Below are 8,997 nucleotides of genomic sequence, written 5' to 3'. Positions count from 1 at the left end.
TCTGTGTATTTGTGTGTGTGGAGTGGCATATCACACCTCCGCCTCTTATCAGGGAGACTTCAGTATTTCAACCTATCAACATCTCACTGAGAGCTTTCTCAGAAACAGCTTCACTGACTTCTGTTTTTCAGTGACTCATGATGCCCCTTAACAGCCTAGATGTACATCTATTAACATTTGCATGACTGGCTGTCTTTTATGCTGCTTATTTTTTCTTATAAATTCCCACAACTTAAACTTTTGTAACTTCAATTAAATTGTTTAAGGTTTCTTGTTTGCATCAAGCTGTTTTACCCCTGGAAATTCAAAAGAACTCACTCTTACTGTTTATTTAATTTAGGTGTGCTTCTGACAGATGATCAGATAAGTTTCACACTCTGCTCTGGAGGAAATGTGTGACAGAAATGTGATCATGTCGACTGTCTTTATCTTCCAACACACACATGCAATGAACAACGTTTTCTAACACAGACTAAATACCCCACATGAAATATGTTTTGGGCATGCATTGCTAATTTCCCTCCTCATAGCTGCATTAGCTATCCCATTTCTTTTATTCAGACTTAAATATGAGGGCATGACTGTTTGGGGTACTTGGGTTCATTTCCCTCTTCCATGACCCAACAGGGCAAGCATAAACTTTCCAATAGATGGCCTCACATTTGACTCTATACTGTTGCTGTGGTTGCTGTGCTCTATTTGTTCTCATATGCTGTGTTTAGTTTCAATAAATGTGATGCTGTGCATTATAGCTAAACATCGTCTCCCTTGAAAAAGAGGTTTTTAATCTAAATGCGATCTTCTGGTTAAATAAAGGTTAAAATAAAAAAAAGTCCCCCCATCAAACCTCTGCATGTCAGTGGGAGCAAAGGTCTATTGCTTTACTACATATTCAGGTTGTGTATCATGTTTTTAAATAGTAACTAAGTAATAAAGTAACTAATTATTTTTGATAATAAGTCATCAGTAAAGTAACAGGATTAACTTCTTGGAGGAGTAGTCAGTAATTAGTAACTAATTACTTTTTTCAAATGACTTGACCGAACGCTCATCTCACAAACACACATTATCTTGGTTAGCCGCTACCTCTAAACATATCATGCATTATCAGTCCTATATCAGTAACATTCATTATTTATCATTACTGTTACTTGTGCTTTTGTTGGTTGCTGCTGTTGCTTCCCTACTGTGAATTAACAAAGAAGTTTGTTTATGCTGGCAGAAAGGGGCGTTTCACTGGTCTGACTAGTGATGTTCGATTCGTGAACGAATCGTTCAATACTCGAGAATCACTTTACTGACTCGTGAATCATGATTCACAAGCGCAACTGACTCACTGACTCATCCCTTTTGCTGTTAGCAAACTAATTCCATTAGTAGAAATATATCTAGCTTATAATTAAAATTGTGGGGAAAAAAACAACAGCCAGTTTCTTAACAAAAACATTTCTGCTCTGAACTGGAAGAAAAAACCCTGAGTAGAAGCTCACATCAAGACAATAGCTCCTTGGTTCACAGTAGCATGGCTCAGCTAACATGCTAACAGCACATTTGAGTTACTCACCCCCTCCCTTCCTGTGCTGAATCATAGCGTAAGCCAGTGGTTCCCAAACTTTTTTTGCCAGGCCCCCCTTTTTTACAAGAAAAATGTTCGCGCCCCCCCCCACCACCTAACCCCCCCCGCACAAACACATCCTCCAAACACACACACCCATATTTTGTTTACAAACCCCATTGCAGTTTATTTCACACCTCAAACATTTAGTAAACAATTAAGCAAATACAAGTAAACTGCAATAAATTACAGGCAGTAATAAAATATACTACTAACTCTTTTACGCTACGTCCACACCTACACGGGTATTTTTGAAAACGCAGCTGTTTCTATGCGTTTGGGCTTTTCGTCAACACGTAAACGGCGTTGCGATTCACCGAAAACGGAGATTATTTAAAACTCCTTTTTTGCGTTTACGCCTGGACGAGGATTACAGAGTTCGTCACGCAACGTCAAAGGTATGTGCCTCTTTTCACGTCACGCTGTGCACCACGTTATTGTTTACATGAGATGAATTGCAGAATGGCAGATAGAGACAAAATACTGTTACTGTTAATCAGGGCTGGACTGGGACGAAAAATCGGCCCGGGCATTTTGACTAAAGACCGCCCCACCAGGTATTAAAGCCATAAAGCCTTTGAATGAAAATAAACGCTGTTGTGACAGTGATGTACACTGTCTTGTTGGTATATGTATGATTTCTATACATTTTACATCAGATAAAAACTTTGGTAGTAAGAGTCAGATAATTATTTAATAAAAGCATTTTAAATGAGAATAAGTAAGAAAAGTATTTCTTTGTGCCCCCCTTTCCCTGTTAATGCCCTACCTGGGCCCATGGCAACACTTTGCTAGACCCGCCCCTGCACAGTTACCAGCTGTCAGCTACATAGAAAAGGATCCTGGTGTTATTTGTCTCTCAGAAACAGTTCATAACTTCCCTTCAACTCATTCATGTCACCTAAAAGGTAAACCTGTTTCTCCATCACCTGTTCAGCTCTGATAATTCAGTAAGGACATCTCCTGGTTTCATCTTCATGTTTCCCTCTCACCACATATCCAAACCGATATCATGACCAGCAGCTTTTACAGCTGTGGCTCCAGCAAACATCAGCTGATACTAGAAATTAATATTAAATAAATTCTAACAACAGCTGATCAAGCTTAAACGAGCTGCCGTTGTTTAGCGCAACATCCGCTGGTTTCCTCTTTCTGGCGCAAAGTGGGCGATAAACAAACAAGAGAGAAAAGCCGATCAGCTTCTTATTGATCAGTTCTATGATTGAAGCAAAAACAAGAGAGGGAGGGGGAGAGAATGAGAGAAAAAGAGGCAGCTGCAGCCTAAAGACACTGAATAACTCCAGCTTTGTGTCTTTTCCATTCTAGCTGAAGTACAGGACAAACTGCGTCTCTTCTCAGCTCAACACGAAACGCGTAATATTTTCTCTGAATGAGGGACCGTTCCATTTTTTAAGGAGCAGTTGGAAACTCTACTAATTAACCTTATGAATAAAATAAAGTTCACTATCAGTAACATCACAGCACCCACCCAGCTGTATAGAAACTCCGTCATGCTAGCTAGTACGCAGTACGAGTTATTATAACTGACTGTAAAAACTCAGCACAATGAAAATAAACTCCACCTAAACTTGGTTTTTATCTGACCCGGATAGACTGCAGGTCATAACTTCTTACCTGAAGTTCAGTTCACCTGACACTCGGACTGGCAGCCTCCTCAGGTCTCTCCTCCTCCTGCCTCCCCTTCTCTCATCCACCTGCTGGCGAGTTATTTTTACACATCGGCCAGCATCTGGCCAATCCACCGCCTCTCATTGTTCATGCCGGCACAAAAAAAATCATTGGCCCATAAAAACGAAAAATCACCATCGGCCCACCGGGCAAATGCCCGGTATGCCCGATGGCCAGTCCAGCTATGCTGTTAATCTTACTATCTTCAGGTTTTACACACTTACATATACACACGCAGTTACTGTCCCTCCATTTAGAAAGGCAGAGGCGTCACGGTGTAATTATTTTACGTGTAGTTGTTTTTTTTCCTGTGTAATAATATTCAACATTGCTGTCAATACATTTTTCAAAAAATGCCTCTCTGTACAAAATGGTTTCAAAAACAAAAACAGCTGTGGGATACTGTTTGTCCGTGATTTGAACCGGGGGGAACAAATTACGGCAGGATCAGCCTGATATTATTTGTATCCCACTGTAACTTTACTGCATAAAGAGCTAACATGTCCAAAATGTCAGCAGTAGTTAGTCATTACACGAAGTGTTTGTGAACTAAAAATCAAGAATGTGGGATACTGTTTGTCCGTGATTTGAACAGCCCAGCGCGTGCTTCCGACGCAGGGAAAACTATTTGCAGGGGAGACCTACCTTGGCACTTGTGCAGGTGAAGCCAAAGGGAAGATATGCTTCACCAGATTTTCTAGTCTTTGGCTTGGAAGGAAGTTGGTTTGGAAACATATTTGGCGATGCTTCATCTCCTGCTTTGCGTTTATGTGGGAGCCCCGTCAAAAACCTGTCCACAGTGTCCAAGCGCTCTTCTTTTTTTTTTCTTTTCATACCGCGCCCCCCCTGCAATGGCTCTGCGCCCCCCCTAGGGGGCGGGCCCCACACTTTGGGAACCTCTGGCGTAAGCGAATCACTCAGGACTCACTAACCCCCTCCCTCCTGTGCTGAATCGTAGCATAAGCGAATCACTCAGGACTCACTAACCCCCTCCCTCCTGTGCTGAATCGTAGCATAAGCGAATCACTCAGGACTCACTAACCCCTCCTCCTGTGCTGAATCGTAGCGTGGCGAATCACTCAGGACTCACTAACCCCTCCCTTCCTGTGCTGAATCATAGCGTGGCGAATCACTCAGGACTCACTAACCCCTCCTTCCTGTGCTGAATCATAGCATAAGCGAATCACTCAGGACTCACTAACCCCCTCCCTCCTGTGCTGAATCGTAGCATAAGCGAATCACTCAGGACTCACTAACCCCCTCCCTCCTGGCTCACAGCTCAAACGAGTTGAACGAATCACTGACTCACTCACTCCCTCCCTTGCTGTGCTGAATCATAGCATGTACGAATCACTCACTCACTCACCCCCTCCCTTGCTGTGCTGAATCATAGCATGTACGAATCACTCACTAGTGATGGTAAATTTGATTCTTTTTACTGAATCGAGTTTTAATGAGTCACTCACCAAAGTGAATCGGGTTTTTTGAGTCATTTGAGTCACTGAGTCAGTTGACCAGAGAGTGCAAAAAATGTACATTTTCACTCAAACTTAATTTGTTTCTCTTTTAATGTAAATCCTACTGCTAAGATGAGTGATTCTTAAAGAAAACAACTATTTTATATAGCAAAAAAGAGCAAAAGAATTTCTAAAGGGAACATTTCTTTTGTTTATTTTTATTTTATTAGTATTTTCCTTACATGTGTCAAATATATATTTTCTCATCTAAATGTCCACTGAGCTGTGAGCCAGGGGGCGGTAGTGCGCCTTAACATTGGTTGCCAACCAAGAAGAAGAAGAAGTAGCTGCGAGCCAGGAGGGAGGGGGTGAGGGAGTGAGTGATTCGCTCGCTCTATGATTCAGCACAGGAGGGAGGGGGTTAGCGAGTCATGAGTGATTCGCTAGCTCTATGATTCAGCACAGGAGGGAGGGGGTTAGCGAGTCATGAGTGATTCGCTAGCTCTACGATTCAGCACAGGAGGGAGGGGGTTAGTGAGTCATGAGTGATTTGTTTCCCCTACGATTCAGCGCAGGAAAGGAGGGGTTGAGTAGCTCAAATGTGCTGTTAGCATGTTAGCAGAGCGATGCTACTGTGAACCGAGGAGCTATTGTCTTGATGTGAGCGTCTACTCAGGGTTTTTTTTTCCAGTTCAGAGCAGAAATGTTTTTGTTAAGATACTGGATGTTGTGTTTTTCTTCACAATTTGAATTATAAGCTAGATATATTTCTACTAATGAAATTAGTTTGCTAACAGCAACAGGGATGAGTCAGTGAGTCAGTTGCGCTTGTGAATCATGATTCACGAGTCAGTAAAGTGATTCTCGAGTATTGAACGATTCGTTCATGATTCGCGCATCACTATCACTCACTCACTCACCCCCTCCCTTCTGGCTCACAGCTTCTTCTTCTTCTTGGTTGGCAACCAATGTTAAGGCGCATTACCCCCTGGCTCACAGCTCAGTGGACATTTAGATGAGAAAATATATATTTGACACATTTGAGGAAATTACTAATAAAATAAAATAAAAATGAATAAATGTTCCCTTTAGAATTTTTTTGCTCTTTTTTGCTCTATAAAATAGTTGTTTTCTTTTACAATCATTCATCTTAGCAGTAGGATTTACATTAAAAGAGAAACAAATTAAGTTTGAGTGAAAATATACATTTTTGCGCACTCTGGTCAACTGACTCAGTGACTCAAATGACTCAAGAAACCCAATTCACTTTGGTGAGTGACTCATTAAAACTCGATTCAGTAAAAAGAATCGAATTTACCATCACTAGGTCTGACCCACATGAGATTGAAGCGCACTGTATGTGGCCCACAATGTAAAATGAGTTTGACATTCCTGCTGTAGGGAAAGGGGAGAAACAATTTACACGGTGGAAGGCAGTTCAATGAGAGTTAAATCATTTATTGTATGAATCTGACCATATTTTACAAAATAATCACAAAGGAAGCAACAAGTCCAGGGATGGTGTTCACAACAAGGAGAGATACAGCTAATGGGGACAATAGTAGTATTATACCTGTAGCTTTTTTTTTGCGGTTTTAAGGTGGGGTTTGAGTATACTGACTCCTTTTTTAAACAACGGTACTGCAAATCTAAATAAGCTGCGGAACAATCCGCCCAGACCTGCGCCATATTGCGTGCTGGTCCCTATATACCCTCCCAAATCACCCCCAGCTTGCCCGATGTAATATTTTAGATATTTTGTCTCGTCTGTGTTGTAGACAGCCATCCTTTCTTTTTTAAAATTGCTGTCTTATCAGACGGAAGTGTAGCTTGACAAACACCTTACTGTATAAAAAGGGTATATGTTGATTCTGATCATCTTTCAAATCAATTTCTATGTCGTCGATTAACGTCTTTGACACAGGTGTGTAGTGTGGACTGTCAAATTGCAAAATGGCTACGCGCCGGACATCGTCTGTGATATTTATAGCCCTTAATAGCCACGCGTGGGCGTCACCCACAAGTTGATAATCGGCAATATCTGCATAAATAAACATGTTGTATTTTCCCCCGTATATGTCAGCAGGATGCGGTGCGTATGTGTTTTTATAATGAAGTACAAATGGTTCTTCTGTTTTGAATCCTAGGATTTCTGCCAGTCTCCCTCTAAATGTGAGAACGCTGCCTCTAGGCCCCATAACGCTGACATAGTTACTAACGGTGTTGTATTGTGTTTTAATGTCCGCCGTGCCTGGCTGCTGTTGGCATTTCAAATTAAATTCTTTTATTATGGTAAATGGTCTGTATTTATATAGCGCTTTACTAGTCCCTAAGGACCCCAAAGATTTTACATATCCAGACATCCACCCATTCACACACACATTCACACACTGGTGATGGCAAGCTACATAGTAGCCACAGCCACCCTGGGGCGCACTGACAGAGGCGAGGCTGCCGAACACTGGTGCCACCGGGCCCTCTGACCACCACCAGTAGGTAACGGGTGAAGTGTCTTGCCCAAGGACACAACGACCGAGACTGTCCAAGCTGGGGCTCGAACCGGCAACCTTCCGATTACAAGGCGAACTCCCAACTCTTGAGCCACGATCGCCCCATTATCTGCTCCACAATGGTATAATGACCCACAGACAGCTCAATCATCGTTACGGATAGGGCGTCATCTTTGACAGGGTTATAAATTTCTACTAGCGAATCTGCTTGTGGAAAAGACAGCCAAGTGCGCGGGTACTGTATCTCTATAACAGCTACCTCATACTGATGATTCAAAACAATAGGTTTTGCTAACTTTGTTCTAAAATTAGATATCTTATTGCCTGGGTAAACATGAGCTGACGCATTCAAGAAGAGGGTCACATAAAAGCCGGCCTTGTTGTTCTTTTTATCCATCCTTCTTTACTCTGTCTCTGCACGGTGGTGAATGAATGACTGCAGAGCTGTGTCATCAGGGTTAATCACACCTCGATGATGTCTTTTTCTGGAATCCATGAATTAAAACTTGTTGGCCATCCTAACCATTTTACTAGAGCCATCTTTTTTCGGCCCACCTTTTTTCTAGCCAATATGCTTTCAATTTTAAATGTTTTGTTTTTATCAACAATCACACGTTGTATTTCAGGCTCATAAAATGTGCCTTTCAACACCTCTCCTGCTAGATCGGCTAGTCTGTACACTGGGGGCTGTCTCCCTATACGTTCTTTGACTGTGAAAATCTCATCGGTGTAGGTTTGTTCGTATCCTTTTCGAAACACTCCTCTCAGTTTTGATATTCGTACTGTGTCGCCAACATTAAATTTAAAACACACTTTCCTCTGAGGCTTGGTTTTGTACAGGGTGTTAAAGACCTGCTTCTCATTATCCTTATTTACCTCAGCCGGAGCCATTTGGATAGATCTGTGATAAGCATTGTTATATGCCTGTGTGAGCTCGGGGATGACGTGTACATATCTCCTTGAGTTGACAGATGTTAAGTACTTCCACATTCTACCCTTGAAGCTGCGGTTGAATCTTTCAACAATACTAGATTTAACCTCACTAGCTGTTGAGAAATGTTTGATATTATATCGCTTCATTAGCTGTTTAAAGGTTGTATTATAAAACTCTTTGCCTTCATCTGTTTGTAGTTTCATAGGGATCCTTCCCTCAGCAAGTATATCCTCAAATGCGGCTGCTACGGCTGGGCCCGTCTTGGTTGTGAGACATCTAACACACGCATATTTTGAGAATACATCTATACATGTTAGCAGGTATCTAACATTATCGTTATCTGTCATGTATTCAGACATATCAACCAGATCGGCTTGAAACTGTTTGTCGATTCCATTAACCAATACTCTATTTCTGGGAAAGTGGATCCTAGCTGGTTTATGGAGTGTGTAAGTGTCGTCTCGTTCTAAATAATGTTTAACCTGTGATAATGAGGGTTTTACACCTATTGCCTCAGCGGTAGCTATACGGAGCTTATTTAAACTGGCCAAGCCAGCCGGATGGGCCGGATCATGATAAATTTTATACAAGGTGTTTTCCATGATGCATGCAAGACACAAATGATAAAGCTGTTGGTGTTAACACGTGTTTTTATTTCATTCACACAGACAATGAATACTGAACAGCATACATTAAACCAGGTGTCTCCCAGCCCAGTAGTTACCAATCATATGAAGCATGGCTGGTTTAGCACGTCGGTCATAACGACTTGCTTCTAGCAACTGCACAATG

This window comes from Oreochromis aureus, linkage group 9 (genome assembly GCF_013358895.1).
Source record: "Oreochromis aureus strain Israel breed Guangdong linkage group 9, ZZ_aureus, whole genome shotgun sequence".
Classification (NCBI taxonomy): domain Eukaryota; kingdom Metazoa; phylum Chordata; class Actinopteri; order Cichliformes; family Cichlidae; genus Oreochromis; species Oreochromis aureus.
Note: the sequence above shows the minus strand (reverse complement) of the source record.